Source organism: Salvelinus alpinus, chromosome 17, assembly GCF_045679555.1.
Source record: "Salvelinus alpinus chromosome 17, SLU_Salpinus.1, whole genome shotgun sequence".
NCBI lineage: Eukaryota > Metazoa > Chordata > Actinopteri > Salmoniformes > Salmonidae > Salvelinus > Salvelinus alpinus.
Window position 1 is genome coordinate 12843986 of NC_092102.1, and position 15974 is coordinate 12859959.

The 15974-nt window shown below is 45.1% G+C and overlaps 1 protein-coding gene across 2 annotated transcripts in view; it reads right to left on the reverse strand.

Annotated features, from left to right (window-relative positions):
* LOC139542168 (fidgetin-like protein 2) overlaps positions 1-15974 on the reverse strand; it is a 28950-nt gene that overhangs the window by 7055 nt on the left and 5921 nt on the right. The window contains exon 1 of one of the 2 annotated variants that reach the window (XM_071347262.1): positions 1815-2387. The exons of the other annotated variant lie outside the window; for it this stretch is intronic. The gene's annotated coding sequence lies outside the window, so the exon portion shown is untranslated. Of the gene's footprint in view, positions 1-1814; positions 2388-15974 lie in introns of those variants that run through there. 2 annotated transcript variants of the gene reach the window in all.

The window sequence follows — 15974 nt, forward strand, 5'->3', positions numbered from 1 at the left end:
TTGATTGGGTGAACAACATGTCAGTTCATGCTGCAAGAGCTCTGATAGGTTGGAGGACGTCCTCCGGAAGTTGTCATAATTACTGTGTAAGTCTATGGAAGGGGGTGAGAACCATGAGCCTCCTAGGTATCGTATTGAAGTCAATGTACCCAGAGGAGGATGGAAGCTAACTGTCCTCCGGTTCCACCATGGTGCTGACCTACAGAGTGCTGGTGAGGCTACTATAGACTTTCATTGCAAACAATGTGTTTCAATCAAACATTTGGTGACATGAGTATATTGAGTATAGTTTTGTCTAAAAAGGATAACTTTTTAAAAGGATGATCATCCCCTTCCTCCTATGAGGAGCCTCCACTGGTTGAAACACTATAAAAGCCTATTGTTTTTATGTGCAACCTATTCTCTTCTACTCACATATATTATTATTGGAAAACGTCCCTCAACCTCACTTGTCTTTTAACATTGTTTAACAGGCCTTTCAACACTCCTTTCATCAACAATCTATTTTTCCTCAGCCTGTTTTCCTCTTTGCTACTACTGTGTCCACAGTGATACATGGCCAGAACACCTCTTATCAGAGAGGCTGTTAGTGGGAATGACTTTTTCCTGTTTCTCCTGCTGGTAGTGGATTGTGTTTTAGTGTTACCATCATGCATGGCAACAGAAGGAGCTCATATTACCCAGAGAGAGGGGGGGGGGGTGGAGAGAGTGGAGAGAGGGAGAGGGAGGCAGAGAGAGAGAGAGAGGGAAAGAGAGACTGGAGAGAGGAGGAGAATAAAGACAGAGAGGGGGAGAAAGAAAGATGAAATAAAAAGAGAGTGAGAGAGAGATAAAGAGAGAGCGCGAGAGAGCGGGGAGAGAGTGAGAGAGCTGGAGAGAGAGAGAGGTAAGGGGCCAGGAGGAATTGGATGGAGCTGTTTCCCAGGTTGTGTTAGTAGTGTGGTGGTGATAGTATTGATAAGGTTATCATAATGCTGCCTGCACCAGCAGCACTCCCAGATGACCTATTGTTATCTCCCTGCTGCATGCTGTCACCCCTTCCCCTCCCCCCTGGCCCCTCCCACCCCTCCACCCCGAACCAACCCCTTTGCGCACACCATCGCTTCAAAACAGACCCCTGGCCGGCTCGACAGAGAAAGGGGGGGGGGGGGGTTGAATGCTGGACAGTGGTTTGGAGAGAGGGGGAAGAGGGATGGAGGGAAGGGGAGTACGGACACTGGACAGGGTTGTGGAGAGAGGGGGAAGAGGGATGGAGGGAAGGGGAGTATGGACACTGGACAGTGTTGTGGAGAGAGGGGGAAGAGGGATGGAGGGAAGGGGAGTATGGACACTGGACAGTGTTGTGGAGAGAGGGGGAAGAGGGATGGAGGGAAGGGGAGTATGGACACTGGACAGTGTTGTGGAGAGAGGGGGAAGAGGGATGGAGGGAAGGGGAGTATGGACACTGGACAGTGTTATGGAGAGAGGAGAAAGGAGGAGGGGGTTGGGTGGGTTTGGAATCACAGAATAGTGTGCTATTCATCTGCAGCCTCCCATGGAACATTGGGAGAGTGGAATGCCTGTTCCTGTCTGTTACTCTGTACTTTGGCTGACTCTAGCTGGCGCTGTTCCTCTATATGTGTGTTTGTGTGTGTGTGTGTGTGTGTGCGTTTGTTGGTGCGCGTTTGTGTGTAGCACAACGCAGGGAGCCTCTGATTGATCATGCATGTTCAATACACTGAGAAGACGAGCAAAAAAGGGAGAAGGGGAGCATATGGAAGAATGCAAAGGAGAAAAAACAACTTAGTAGAATCAGCCGTTTCATAAAGACTCACACAGTCAGGCTGCTTCTTGCTGAGGCGTTAGCTTGACATTCCAGGAATAGTTTGGCATTATTGAACTGTCACGATTTGGCCTGGGGAGTGGAGGACTAGAACTATTGCCCGGCAGATCAGGCAGAGGAGAGGAGTGGAGGACTTGAACTATAGCCAGGTAGACGGAGTGAAGAGGAGAGGAGGGGTAAAATAAAGGAATAAAGAACAAGAAGCTGTCATTATTACTTGCCTGGCCTCTTCTAGTCTGCGCCCCAGATGGCACCCTCCCCATTCCCTTTCTAGCACACTACTTCTGGACCCATAGGATCCATAAGAGTAGTGCACTACGTAAGCTGCCATTTGGGATGCACCCTAAGTGTTCCCTTCAGCAATAGAGAGAGGCCTAGCTGCTTGATGATCCATGAGTCATTCCTCTGTCTGTATGACTGTGAGGCTGGAGCCTGGACTCTTATTGCCATTTAAATCAAACCGCTAATATCCACCGACCGGCAACTGCCACTCTCTCTCTGTCTCTCTGTCTCTCTCTCTCTCTCTGTCTCTCTCTCTCTCTCTCTCTCTCTCTCTCTCTCTCTCTCTCTCTCTCTCTCTCTCTCTCTCTCTCTCTCTCTCTCTCTCTCTCTCTCTCTCTCTCTCTCTCTGTCTCTCTCTCTCTGTCTCTGTCTCTGTCTCTCTCTCTCTCTCTGTCTCTCTCTATCTCCGTCTCTCTCTCTCTCTGTCTCTCTCTCTGTCTCTCTCTCTCTCTCTCTCTCTCTCTCTCTCTCTCTCTCTCTCTCTCTCTCTCTCTCTCTCTCTCTCTCTCTCTCTCTCAAACCTCAACAACATCCACCAACCGCTGTGCCTTTCCTCACTCTTTCCTTTTCTTGTCTCACTCTGACTGTGCTGCTTTCCTCAACTACTAAACTTTGGCCTCCATCGCTCTCTCTCCGCCCAGTGGAAACCTCCAACCTCCAGCCCTCTCCATGTTTTTTTCTTCAAACGGCATCTTTTAAATCAATCATTTAAATAAAATCAACCTCAATGTCCCCCAACCGCTGTGGATTTTTCACTCTGACTGTGTTGCTTTCCTCAACCTAAACGTTGGCCTTTTTCTCTCTCTCTTCCCCCCCCTGGAAACCTCCAACCTCTCTTCAGCTTCTCCATGTGTTTTCTTCAGATTACAGCCTCCCTATTAATTCAGTCCGATCAGATCAGAGCAGATGGCTGTTGGATTATGAAGTTCTTCATATTCAAATCCACAGACTGCCTTAAGTTCCCAACGTCCAAACCAGTTAAAGTAATCAGTCCCCTAAGCCTGCCACACACGGCCGTCCTTCCAGAAACATTAACAACCTGTACTAGGACACCACGGTCTTTTTAGGAAACATGCTTAAAGACATTTGGACATTCTCCACTCCACACCCATCCAGCTGACCATATATTTCTGTGGTTTGACTTAGAAGTCATTGTCCGGCAGATTGGAGAGAGAGAGAGAGAGAGAGAGAGAGAGAGAGAGAGAGAGAGAGAGAGAGAGAGAGAGAGAGAGAGAGAGAGAGAGAGAGAGAGAGAGAGAGAGAGAGAGAGAGAGAGAGAGAGAGAGAGAGAGAGAGAGAGAGAGAGAGAGAGAGAGAGAGAGAGAGAGAGAGAGAGAGAGAGAGAGAGAGAGAGAGAGAGAGAGAGAGAGAGAGAGAGACAAAGAGAGAGAGAGAGAGACAAAGAGAGAGAGAGAGAGACAAAGAGAGAGAGAGAGAGAGAGAGAGACAAAGAGAGAGAGAGAGACAGAGAGAGACAGAGATAGAGAGAGAGAGAGAGTGTTGCTACAGAGAGACTTAGCTCCATGTCCTGCAGGCCAATCCGTTCCCATCTGCGGCAGCAGGCAGTTTGTGAGTAGCGTAAGGCCCAATAACGGAGCCAGTGTGCGACAGAGACAGATGGAAGCCCAGGGGATCTCATAAAACCTGCAGCGGACAGAGGGAGGAAGGGGAAGGTGGAGAGGAGGGGGGGAGGGAGGGAGGGACTGGACAGCAGGCGTGAGGACCCAAAGAGGACGGAGGAGGGCGAACGTTGGGACATTAGGATGTTAGAGGACTCATTGAGGCATCCAGGGGGGTCTAACTGCTGGCCACTCCATCATCAGAGCAGCATGCCAAGAGCTATACAGACGGATCCTGTTCCAGGGAGACCTGGGGCATATGGTACAGGTTGGGTGAAATTTTTACAGAAAATCTGACTCACTAGGGCAGTTTATTTCTCATATTAGAAAAAACCTCACTCCCTCTTTTCTTAATGATGCGATCACTGGCGTAACGCAGTTTCTCTGGACCCCCAATAAGGTCGCAGTCCACATTTAAAAAATAAATACATTGAATGCGTCAGCTAGACAGCCACTCACAAAGTATAGACTACCGATCGCTGTCCATGGTGCTGAAATTGAGACGTCTATTGGGGGTGTCTATCTAATCGATGATAGGCATTCTGTGGTGCCAGTGCATGTAGCCTATATCTTTGCTTTAGCTAATGGATAAATGTTTATTGGTAGACCTATTTTGTCATAATTTTCTCATGTTAAGCCTAACATTTCACAAAGCTATACACGGTGTCGCAAGGCTGCTATTAATGTAATTACTTTTGATTCAACAGCATACTAATCAGCAACCAACTGATTTTTACAAAAAGATACAACTGTCCTGTATTGTCCTATCTGAACCTGCATGACCTGAGCCGTCCTCACGCTGGGAAAGGAAGTTGTTGTGGGCAAAACCAGTCAATTAATGTCAAATAATACAGTCAGTCCACCCTCAAAACATTTAGATTTCAAGACACACTTAACCAGCATTGCTACCACAGCATTCTGCAGCAATACACCATCCCATCTGGCTTGCGCTTAGTGGGGCTATCATTTGTTTTTCAACAGGAGAATGACCCAACACACCTCCAGGCTGTGTAAGGGCTATTTGACCAAGAAGGAGAGTGATGGAGTGCTGCATCAGATGGCCTGGCCTCCACAATCACCCGACCTCAACCCAATTGAGATGGTTAGGGATGACTTGGACCGCAGAGTGCTTCAACCTCATCAAATATGACAGGAGAGATGATTTAAAAATATATATAATGTTCCATGAGTTTTGTTGGAGTTTAGAGTGATGAAAAGTAGCTAACTGCTCTCTTACATCTCTTCATTTCTTGAGCAGAGGGAGCCAGAGATACTTTTGAGGAGATGGGAAACTCGATCGGGAATCATGTTAACGCCCATTGTGTACGTTGCCAATGCTACATCAATGGGCCGTGCGGTGCATTCTGGGCGATTCTGGGACAAGTAGAGCTCTCCTTCAAGGAGTGAATGGGAGTCAATTGGGCACTAGCTCAAAAACCCAACATTAGCATGAATTTCATCAACAAGAAGTACAACATTAGAAATCTTTTCTGAGACGTGAGATAATTAACTTGCTAATAATTAACTGTAATATTGTATAGCTTTGGAATCGTGACATTACGTACTTTGAGTGATGATTAGCTTAGCAACCGCGTGATACAGCATGGCAATGTGAACGTGATTGGTCAACATTCTGCTTGGTGGGGCATTATGTGTTCCTCCATTGATTTCCAAAGGGGATTCCTATCTCCTCCTTTCTCTAATATATCTGGCCGAGCAACCCAACTGGAGCCATTGGTATGGATACACAGACTCAGTGCCGCCATGAGCAGAGTGCATGCAGAGGGAGCTGCGTGCAGGGAGAGATCAAGTGACAGAGAGGACAGAGACACCAGCAAAACACCCCCACACCATCACACCTCCTCCTCCATGCTTTACGGTGGGAACCACACATGCGGAGATCATCCGTTCACCTACTCTGCGCCTCACAAAGAAATGGCGGTTGGAAATTTTGACACATCAGACCAAAGGACAGATTTCCACTGGTCTAATGGCCATTGCTCGTGTTTCTTGGCCCAAGCAAGTCTCTTCTTCTTATTGGTGTCCTTTAGTAGTGGTTTCTTTGCAGCCATTTGACCATGAAGGCCTGATTCATGCAGTCTCCTCTGAACAGTTGATGTTGAGATGTGTCTGTTACTTGAACTCTGTGAAGCATTTATTTGGGCTGCAAATTCTGAGGCTGGTAACTCTAATGAACTTATCCTCTGCAGCAGAGGTAACTCTGTGTCTTCCTTTCCTGTGGCGGCCAGTTTCATCATAGCACTTGATGGTTTTTGTGACTGCACTTGAAGAAACTTTCAAAGTTCTTGAAATGTTCCGCATTGACTGACCTTCATGTCTTAAAAGTAATGATGGACTGTCGTTACTCTTTGCTTATTTGAGCTGTTCTTGCCATAATATGGACTTGGTCGTTGACCAAATAGGGCTATCTTCTGTATACCCCCCTATCTTGTCACAACACAACTGATTGACTCAAACGCTTTAATAAGGAAAGAAATTACACAAATTAACTTTTAACAAGGCACACCTGTTAATTGAAATGCATTCCATGTGACTACCTCAAGAAGCTGGTTGAGAGAATGCCAAGAGTGTTCAAAGCTATCATCAAGGCAAAGGGTGGCTACTTGGAAGAATCTCAAATATAAAATATATTTTGATTTGCTTAACACTTTTCTGGTTACTACATGATTCCATATGTGTTATTTCATAGTATTGATGTCTTCACTATTATCCTACAACGTTAAAAACAGTAAAAATAAAGTAAAACCCTTTAATGAGTAGGTGTCCAAACTTTTGACTGGTATTGTACTTAGCTTCCTAGTACATATGGACATTAAAAAGGTTTATGAATGACTTTTCGGAAGGTTACTGTCAAAATATTTTTTTCATCCAAATGTATTGACATCAATGACAGGTGCATGGACCCCCCTGCCTTATGGGGGCTGTGGGGGTGTCCGGTGCACCAGTGGAGGGAATGTGTTCTCAAAAGCTTGATAACACATGATAATAATTCGCTATGTGCACCATAGAGTTCACACGTAGTGCACATAGCGGTGTTGTTCATCCACATTCGAAAACTATGGTAACGTTGCTCTCTAGTTGCTCTTTCAGATCCTGTAATTCTATCTAGTTCTGTGGGATTATGTGGTTTATAAAGCCACATCTCTATGGAGAATTTTGTACTGTAGGCACAGAGACCTCTCAGTCAAATGTTCATGATCACACAGGATTATGGGTAAAAACCCACATTTAGAAAGGTCATTGGCAGTAATAAATATTATGAAACTCTCTTAGTTTCACTTGTTTTGGAAGCTTACTGAATGAAAAGATCTGCTGTACTCTGTAAATGGGAGAGTATTTAAATACTTCATATTGCCAACTCTGTGCTCTGTAATGTCCAGTTCAACTCTTCAGAACTGCACATCAAATATGCATTGATTGTCGACTTGTTGAGCTAATATAACATATGCACAAAGACATTCAGGGACTTTCTTCAGTATCTCTTCCACATGTACACCTGATGAGCAACTTATTTGTATTTGCGCTTTTGCCTATGTTTACGTGTGTTAATATGCATGTGTGTCCTCTCAGCCCCTGAGAAAAAGAGAGAGAGTGACAGATGTTCCCTACTGACCGTTCTAGTCCTACTGTCTCAGAGTCTCTTCAGTCATTGTGAGAGCTACTCGTCCACCAAACATCCTCTCTGGCCCCTCAGCCCTGCCGTCCAGCTTGTGTGTTTGTGTGTTATCGGACCATTCCGTTGGCTCTGAGACAAAGCCTAGAGGATCCTATTGTCAACTGGCTGCCTGAGGCCTAATTATGGAAATCGTATTAATCTATGCAGCAGCAGCTAGCCCTCTGACAGCCTTTGTCCCTACCGGGGATTTATTGAGGGACCTGTGTGTGTGTGTGTGTGTGTGTGTGTGTGTGTGTGTGTGTGTGTGTGTGTGTGTGTGTGTGTGTGTGTGTGTGTGTGTGTGTGTGTGTGTGTGTGTGTGTGTGTGTGTGTGTGTGTGTGTGTGTGTGTGTGTGTGTGTGTGTGTGTGTGTGTGTGTGTGTGTGTGTGTGTGTGTGTGTGTGTGTGTCTTTGCGGCTGCATCCTTTTGTATAGGAAAGGAGAGCGTGATGGTGGCAGAGCGCTCTTTAATATGACTTTGGGTAGGCCACTGAGGAGGAAAGGGTTTAGGAGCAGTGCTAGGGTAGTTAGGTAGCTTTGAGCCGTTCAGTGGTATTCCTCACTTGGCTATGGCATTTGAGGAGAGGACTTAAGAGCTGAGGAACAGTGTTTGCAAGACATTTGGTTTTGGCTTCGAATCGTTCACTCACTTGTATTCCTCAGTTTCCAACGGCACAATTGCTTTTCGGGTTGACTGAGTGAAACTGGGAGTTTAGATCCGTTATGGTGGACTGGAGCTGAACTGTCAGTCAGTGTGTTGTGGTTTTCTATGAGGCAGAGGTTGAAACGTGAGCCTGGCAGGCAGCCTAGTACTGGATGGGCCAAGGCCCCGGTGCTGTTTCACTGCTCCCCTGGGGGTCTCCCCCCTCTTCTCCCTCCTCACCAGCTCCGCCTATCATCTCCCCTGGCCGCACTGATGTTTTTCTGCCCTGAGGAACAAAACTGACATGGATGCAACAAGCCTTCTGGGACGGAGTACCTATTAAAGCAGACAGATAAATGAGAAAGGATGGAGAGAAGGGGAGGGGAGAGGAGGAGACAGATTCTCCCTCCCTGGATAAATCCAATCAGCCTGTACTCAGGGAGAGCGAGCCACACAGTCCACCTCCAACCCCACCTAACCCAGCAAAACCTGTAAACTAGCTACATACTCCACCCCCTGTACCCAGGGCCGGAGAAACAAGACCCAACATAAAACGTCAGCAGCATCTATAAAAGCCATTCATTGCTGCTCCTAATCAAATGTTTGCAGATTGCATGAAGCCTCTCTCCCTACAAACTCAGTTGTGGGTTGAAGTGCTGTTTATTAAATGGACAGCATCCTCCTTTGATGTACTAGCTACTTCTTCAGTATGCCAGTAGTGGAATTGATTCCTAAACGTGCTTGTGTATGTTCTCACAAATGATGTACACATGTGTATTCATGTTTACCTAACAATCTCAAAGTGTTATATTGGCTGTCTAAACATGATTACTCTCCTTGACAACCCTAAGCCTCAAAACACACAAACATGGTTGATAGATCCCTCCTCAGACCTGAATTGAAGATGCAGTGCATGTGTGCAGTAATAAAGCACATTCTAGGTTAACTAAGTGCCTCCACCTTCTATCATTGACTTCAAACTGCCACTCTGTCTGTCTGTCTGTCTGTCAAGCAGAAGACACAGACATTCCCTGAGAGAATTCCCAGCTCAAACCGGTTTTGAGATGGTCTGAAGGATCCTAAAAGGTTTCAGTGCTATAGCCTGTCCCCCACAGCCCAACACAGACAGCAGAGGGAGAAGAGTCCAGAACAGTTCATTGAGATTCTAACGCACGGAGGAAGTATGTGTGGAATTCTGTTTCAGAAACAGTCACGTTAAAAAACCTTTGAAGCCCGGTGCTCTGAGCTCAAACTGGGTGCTGGAAATATAAATCACTTGGACAGAGATGAGATGAGACGAGATGAGATGAGAGCGAGAGGGTAGAGTAGCTCCACGTCCGAGAGAAAGAGAGAGAGAGAGACAGTGTGTGACAAAGGCTGTATTTGCACTGATAAATCACAAACGTGCGGCTGAGATAAAGCAGGTTAGCCATCCAGTCTGTTGCTCTACTGTTATGTATTCAGTCAACAACAGGTAATCAATGCCAAGCAGGATGCAGCTCCAGCATGCTATAGCCTCGGCTAATTGTTTATAGAGTGGTTATCTGCAGGGCTAGTCTCTCTACTGGAATGTTAAACAATGTCCCTCTCATTAACACCGTTCTGGTTCACCTGTATTATAAAAAACTCATACTAATTCACATACAAGGAACAACCAAATAAGGGAAGTAAACAAGAAAATAAGAATCGAGCTCTCCGAGAATTGAGAATCTGAGACTAGTCCTAGACAAAAAATGTTGTTCGATGGAGATTCAGTAAAGTGCTTCTTAGTCCAGGAAACCACCCTATGAATGTGTTAATCAGACGTACCCCTCAATAGTCTTGGTACCTTTCTCTCCTCCCTCTCCTGTTTGATTTATGACGCTAATATCCAACATGCTTATCTGGTTGAGGTGGTTCTTCTCCTGCATACTGGGGCTCTACCATAAAAACACCGATCTACCCACAACCACGTTTCACCGGCCGACAGTGTCACAGAGAGAGTCAGTCGGACTGCATGAAATCCCTGATCTACAAATAACTTTGCATCCCTATTAACCACTCTCTTGCTCCTCTGTAGTTTGTCAGACAGTAACAGAAAACCCTCAACCTATTGGTAAGAGCTACTCTCTCTCTCTCTCTCTTCTCTCTCTCTCCTTTATTCCCCAAACATCCATCAGCGGAAGATATATATGTGTTACCATTCAAGACGAAATGGATAAAGATAATAAAAAGGAAAGTTGACATGATCAGATCAGATCTTAATGTATGTTCAATAATGGTCCTACTGATGATATTGTGTGTGCAGCAGCAGCAAAAGCAAATCCCATTTAAGGTCAACAGTCTTTATTTTACAGCCCTCAAAAAATTGGGAACCCCTCTGAAATACTCTATATGGACAGTGAGATTGTAGGAGCGGACACACAGCGGTTTTAGATAGCCACCATGTTGATTCTCTCTCAGGCCACTGACACACCAACACACCCACCCTCTATCTCTCTCTCTCTCTCTCTCTCTCTCCCTCTCGCTTGTCATCTTAGAAAACATCCCTTCCCATCCCCCGTGCTTGCTACCCTGCTTCCCTGTCCTCACACACGTCCACAAATGGTAGAGCCCATAGCCGCTTCTCCCCAACCCCATTTAAGAAAAACAGGGTCCGTATACAGTGCCTATACAGTGCCTTCAAACCTCTTGACTTTCTCCACATTTTGTTGTGTTACAGCCTGATTGTAATTTAGATTTTTTTAGTCACTGGCCTACACCCAATATCCCACAATGTTAAAGTGGAATTATGTTTTTAGATTTAAAAAAATGAATGAATTAATAATGAATAGCTGAAATGTTTTGAGTGAATAAATGTTACACCCCTTTTTTATGGCAAGTTTAAATAAGTTTAGTCCAAAAAATGTGCTTAACAAGTCACATAATAAGTTGCGTGGACTCACTCTGTGTGCAATAATAGTGTTTAACATGATTTTTGAATGACTACCTCATCTCTGTACCCCAGACATACAATTATCTGTAAGGTCCCTCAGTCAAGCAGTGAATTTCAAACACGGATTCAACCACAAATACCAGGGAGGATTCCAATGCCTCGCAAAGAAGGGCACCTATTGGTAAATGGGTAAAAAATGGCAGACATTGAATATTCTTTGTGCCTGGTGTAGTTATTAATTAGACTTTGGATGTGTATCAACACACCCAGTCACTACAAAGATAGTTGCCGGAGAGGAAGGAAACCACTCAGGGATTTCACCATGAGGCCACTGGTAACTTTTAAAAAGTTGCAGAGTTTAATGGCTGTGATAGGAGAAAACTGAGGATGGATCAACAACATTGTAGTTACTCACATCCTGTTTGCAACAAGACACTAAAGTAATATTGCCAAAAAAATGGCAAAGAATTCACTTTTTGTCTTGAATACAAAATGTTATGTTTGGGGCAAATCCAATACAACTCATTGCTGAGTATCAGTCTCCATATTTTCAAGCACAATGGAGGCTGCATCATGTTATGGGTATGCTAGTATTCATTAAGGACTGGGGAGTTCTTCAGGATAAAAAATAAACAGAATGGAGCTAAGCACAGGCAAAATCCTAGTGGAAAACTGCTTTCTACCAGACACTGGGAGATGAATTCACCTTTCAGCAGGACAATAACCTAAAACACAACGCCAAATCTGAAAATGGTTGTCTAGCAATGCTCAACAACCAATTTGACAGAGCTTGAAGAATTTTGAAAAGAATAATGGGTAAATGTTCCACAATGCAGGTGTGGAAAGTTCTTAGAGACTTACCCAGAAAGACTCACAGCTGTAATCGTTTCCAAAAGGGCTTCGACAAAGTATTGACTCAGGGGTGTGAATACTTATGTAAATGAGATATTTCTGTATTTCATTTTCACGAAAATTGCTAAAATGACTAAAACCATGTTTTCCATTCATCATTATGGGGTATTGTGTGTAGATGGGTGAGATATATATATATTTTTAAATCAATGTTGAATTCAGTCGGGTAACACAAGATGTGGAATAGGTCAAGGAGCATTTCTGAAAGCACTGTATTTGCAGGGCCGACCCTAGCCTTTGGGACCCCTAAGCTACATTTTGTTTATAACTAATTTCATGAAATTCTACTCATTTTGCCATGGAGCGGAGAGAAAAACGTACAATTTTACAGCTAATTTCCTACAATTCTACACTTTTTGACATAGGGTGGAGAGACATTTTCGCAGTTTTAAAGCTAATTTCCTGCAATTCTATGTTAGTATGATATCTGAGTGAGAGTGACTATTAAAATCAATGGGGGGTTCCTGGAGGTCAGGGCAGTAATTTGACCATGATTACTACAAGTTTAGATAGACAAATTTACAATGTAAAAAATATTAGCTGACATGGGCTTATTGAGTGACTGTCAGGCTCTGACATAGCAAGAGAAAAACTGATGTTGCACAACCAAATTGCACAACCAAATTTCACCTTGTTAATTCTAACTCTTAACAGACTCTCTCTCTCTCTCTCTCTCTCTCTCTCTCTCTCTCCCTGCCCTCTGCTTTGACCACATGGACAACAGCTATGAGATTTGTTAGCACACACACTCACAACACTAAATACATAAAAGCTCACAATGAAATACTGTTATGTAACTGAAAAATTGTTAATACAATGTTACTACACAGTTGTTGGAGCAACTCAATGATGTTGTGGTGTGTTTTACAATACGTACGCTGTACATTACTAATGGATTGCTAACGATGAAGGTAGTTTGTGTTATTTCTCAAGTAAGGTCATTTACTAATTAGCCACCATGGTGTGAACAGTGAAAGACGGTGAGTCTCATTGTTCAGGTTGAATTCTGCTGCCTCAGAACCCTTGTGAAGAGTGTGTGTGTGTGTGAGTGCGTGAGTGTGTGTGTGCCTCTTAATTGGGCACTTAATGGTAGCGAAGGTCTCCATAATGAGCTGGTGAACCCAGGGAGAGGGAGGCCTGGTTGTGCTGAGCTGGGCTAGGGACCCCAACCCTCTACCCCATCTCTGGACATACACACACGTGTATGCATGCAAGAACACAATATAAACACATATGCACGTAAGCACTCATTTAAGACTGCGCGCGCACACACACACACACACACACACACACACACACACACACACACACACACACACACACACACACACACACACACACACACACACACACACACACACACACACACACACACACACACACACACACACACACACACACACACACACACACACACACACACACACACACACACACACACACACTGCGCTGGGGGCTAAATAGAGCCCATTCACACCCCTCACTAATGATCCCAGCCTCTCATTCACACAGAAACTTCAGCGGGCTCTGTGTTTATTCAAGGGTGTCCTGGGGCCCTTCACTGCACCATCCAATACACCACCCATAACACTACTCTCTATGCTGGTCCAACCTGGACTAGAACAGATATATGCTGGAGCCATGCTCCATTCTTGGTCCTCTCACTATACTGGATGCCAGTAGAAACGTGTGCTTTTCCTGTGCTTTCCATTTTCAAAACATGTGCCTTTCTTTCAAACTTATAATGTCGTTTGGACCAGTTTGACTCGCTTTATAGGGTGACCGACCTGGGGAGCAGTGAGTAAGAGGAGTGCTAGGCAGATACACGTGGGAGCCATGCTCCAACCCCTCCCTGCCTCTCCTTATTTCAAACAGCTCCATGACTCAAGTCAGCCCGGCTTTCATGGGTCAAGTTGTTCTTAGAGAGGGAGAGAAAACAAGAGAGAGAGTGTGTGCGAGGGAGGGAGAGAGAGAGAGAGCGAACGAGAGAACAAAATGAGAAAACGAGAGAGTAAAGAGAGAGAGAGTGGGGTCACAGAAAGGAGAGCTATAAAAATCTGCCGGATCTGAGTAGCTGCTCTAATCTACTCCGAGTCAGGCCAGGCAGGCATATGTGCGTCGGTGGGTTGAAAAGAAAAGGTATCCCTTCACCAACAGCAGTGGGGGCTCCCAGCAACAAGAGTTAGGGCACTCCTGGGTTGCCGGCCTGGGACTGATTTAGGAGCCTGTTTGAAGTGCAGATTACAGATTCTTTGCACCAAATCCCTCCAGGAGTATTTATGGCCCCTGGAATCTCTCTCAGGTTTCCTTCAGGTCCGGCCCTAGCTGCCACGCCCAGCTTGGGGTCTCCTGGACAGGGGAGAGAGAGCCACGAGCCAGGGGTTAGGGACCAAGGCCGGACGGACTAACACAGAGGCGATGTGAGGGAAAAGAGAAGGTGAATAAAAGATCTATTCTCTATCTGGAGAGAGTGCATTTGTGCAGTGTGTGTGTGTGTGTGTGTGTGTGTGTGTGTGTGTGTGTGTGTGTGTGTGTGTGTGTGTGTGCCATGCATGTGTGTTTATCTAGATCTAAGAAAGCTCTCTATGGGCACAAAGAGTAGCACAGAGTGTGTGTGTGACTATAGGTGTGTGTGTGAATGCTATGCTAAACAGACTGGGCTGAAATGCCAGTGCTAGGAGTCAGAAGTAACGTTAAAAAGTAGGAAAAAGTTCCTTCTGTCTTCTCCACCAAGAAAATTCCGACATATAGGCGAGATTGTTCACATGTATGCAACATACATTAAGCCTCCTCTTCACATGATCTGTGTCCTGAAGAATCATGAAGAAACTGTCAATAAAATAATAGAGAAAGAGAGAGAGAGAGAGGGAGGGAGAGAGAGAGAGAGAGAGAGAGAGAGAGAGAGAGAGAGAGAGAGAGAGAGAGAGAGAGAGAGAGAGATAGATAGGGAGGGAGGGAGGGAGGGAGGGAGGGGGGAGGGAGGGAGGGAGAGAGAAACCACACACAACCACAGCACGACAGAGCTTCTCTTCTAATGAATGGCCTGAAGCTCTACAGTCACACTACAAGAAAACCTGTATTGTGTGTGTAGAGGCAGAGCCAGCCGAGACCATTTAAGACAAATGCCCAATATTTGGTGTGTTGAATGAGTCCAGTAAAAGAAAGCAGTGTCCCGTAGTCAAGAGGAATCTGAAGGCATTCAAAATACTCCACCAGTAGTTTGTGACATTCTTGGATCTACATGTTCTGAGGAGAGCAGAGGAGAGCGTTGATTGGTCAGTCAGTGTGGTCTGCCTGGTTACAAGGACCGGATGGAACTCAGTTAATAACAGTTCTGACATCAGTAAGAACATGATCTACCAACTGAATTACCACATGTCATAAAATAAGATTATACATAAGATATTCTATTAAGTCAGTTATGGGCAGCAACTGCAAAAAAAAATTCTTCTTCATATAACAATAAGGTCAGACCTTTATTAGTGATCTGGCAACATTTCTGACTTCTGGTAACGTCAGGACATCTGTTGTCTCAGCCACTGTCTGTCACCAAGGGAGTACCCCAAGGCTCGATCCTAGACCCCACGCTCTTCTCAATTTACATCAACAACATAGCTCAGGCAGTAGGAAGCGCTCTCATCCATTTATATGCAGATGATAGTCTTCTACTCAGCTGGTCCCTCCCAAGATTTTGTGTTAAATGCTTTACAACAAAGCATTCTTAGTGTCCAACAAGCTTTCTCTGCCCTTAACCATGTTCTGAACACCTCCAAAACAAAAGTCATATGGTTCGGTAAGAAAAATGCCCCTCTCCCCACTGGTGTGATTACTATCTCTGAGGGTTTAGAGCTTGAGGTAGTCACCTCATACAAGTACTTGGGAGTATGGCTAGATGGTACACTGTCCTTCTCTCAGCACATATCCAAGCTGGATCACTCCTCTTTCACCCCAGCTGCCAAACTAACCTTGATTCAGATGACTATCCTACCCATGCTAGATTTCGGAGACGTAATATATAGATCGGCAGGTAAGGGTGCCTCTTGAGCGGCTAGACGTTCTTTACCATTCGGCCATCAGATTTGCCACCAATGCTCCTTATAGGACAC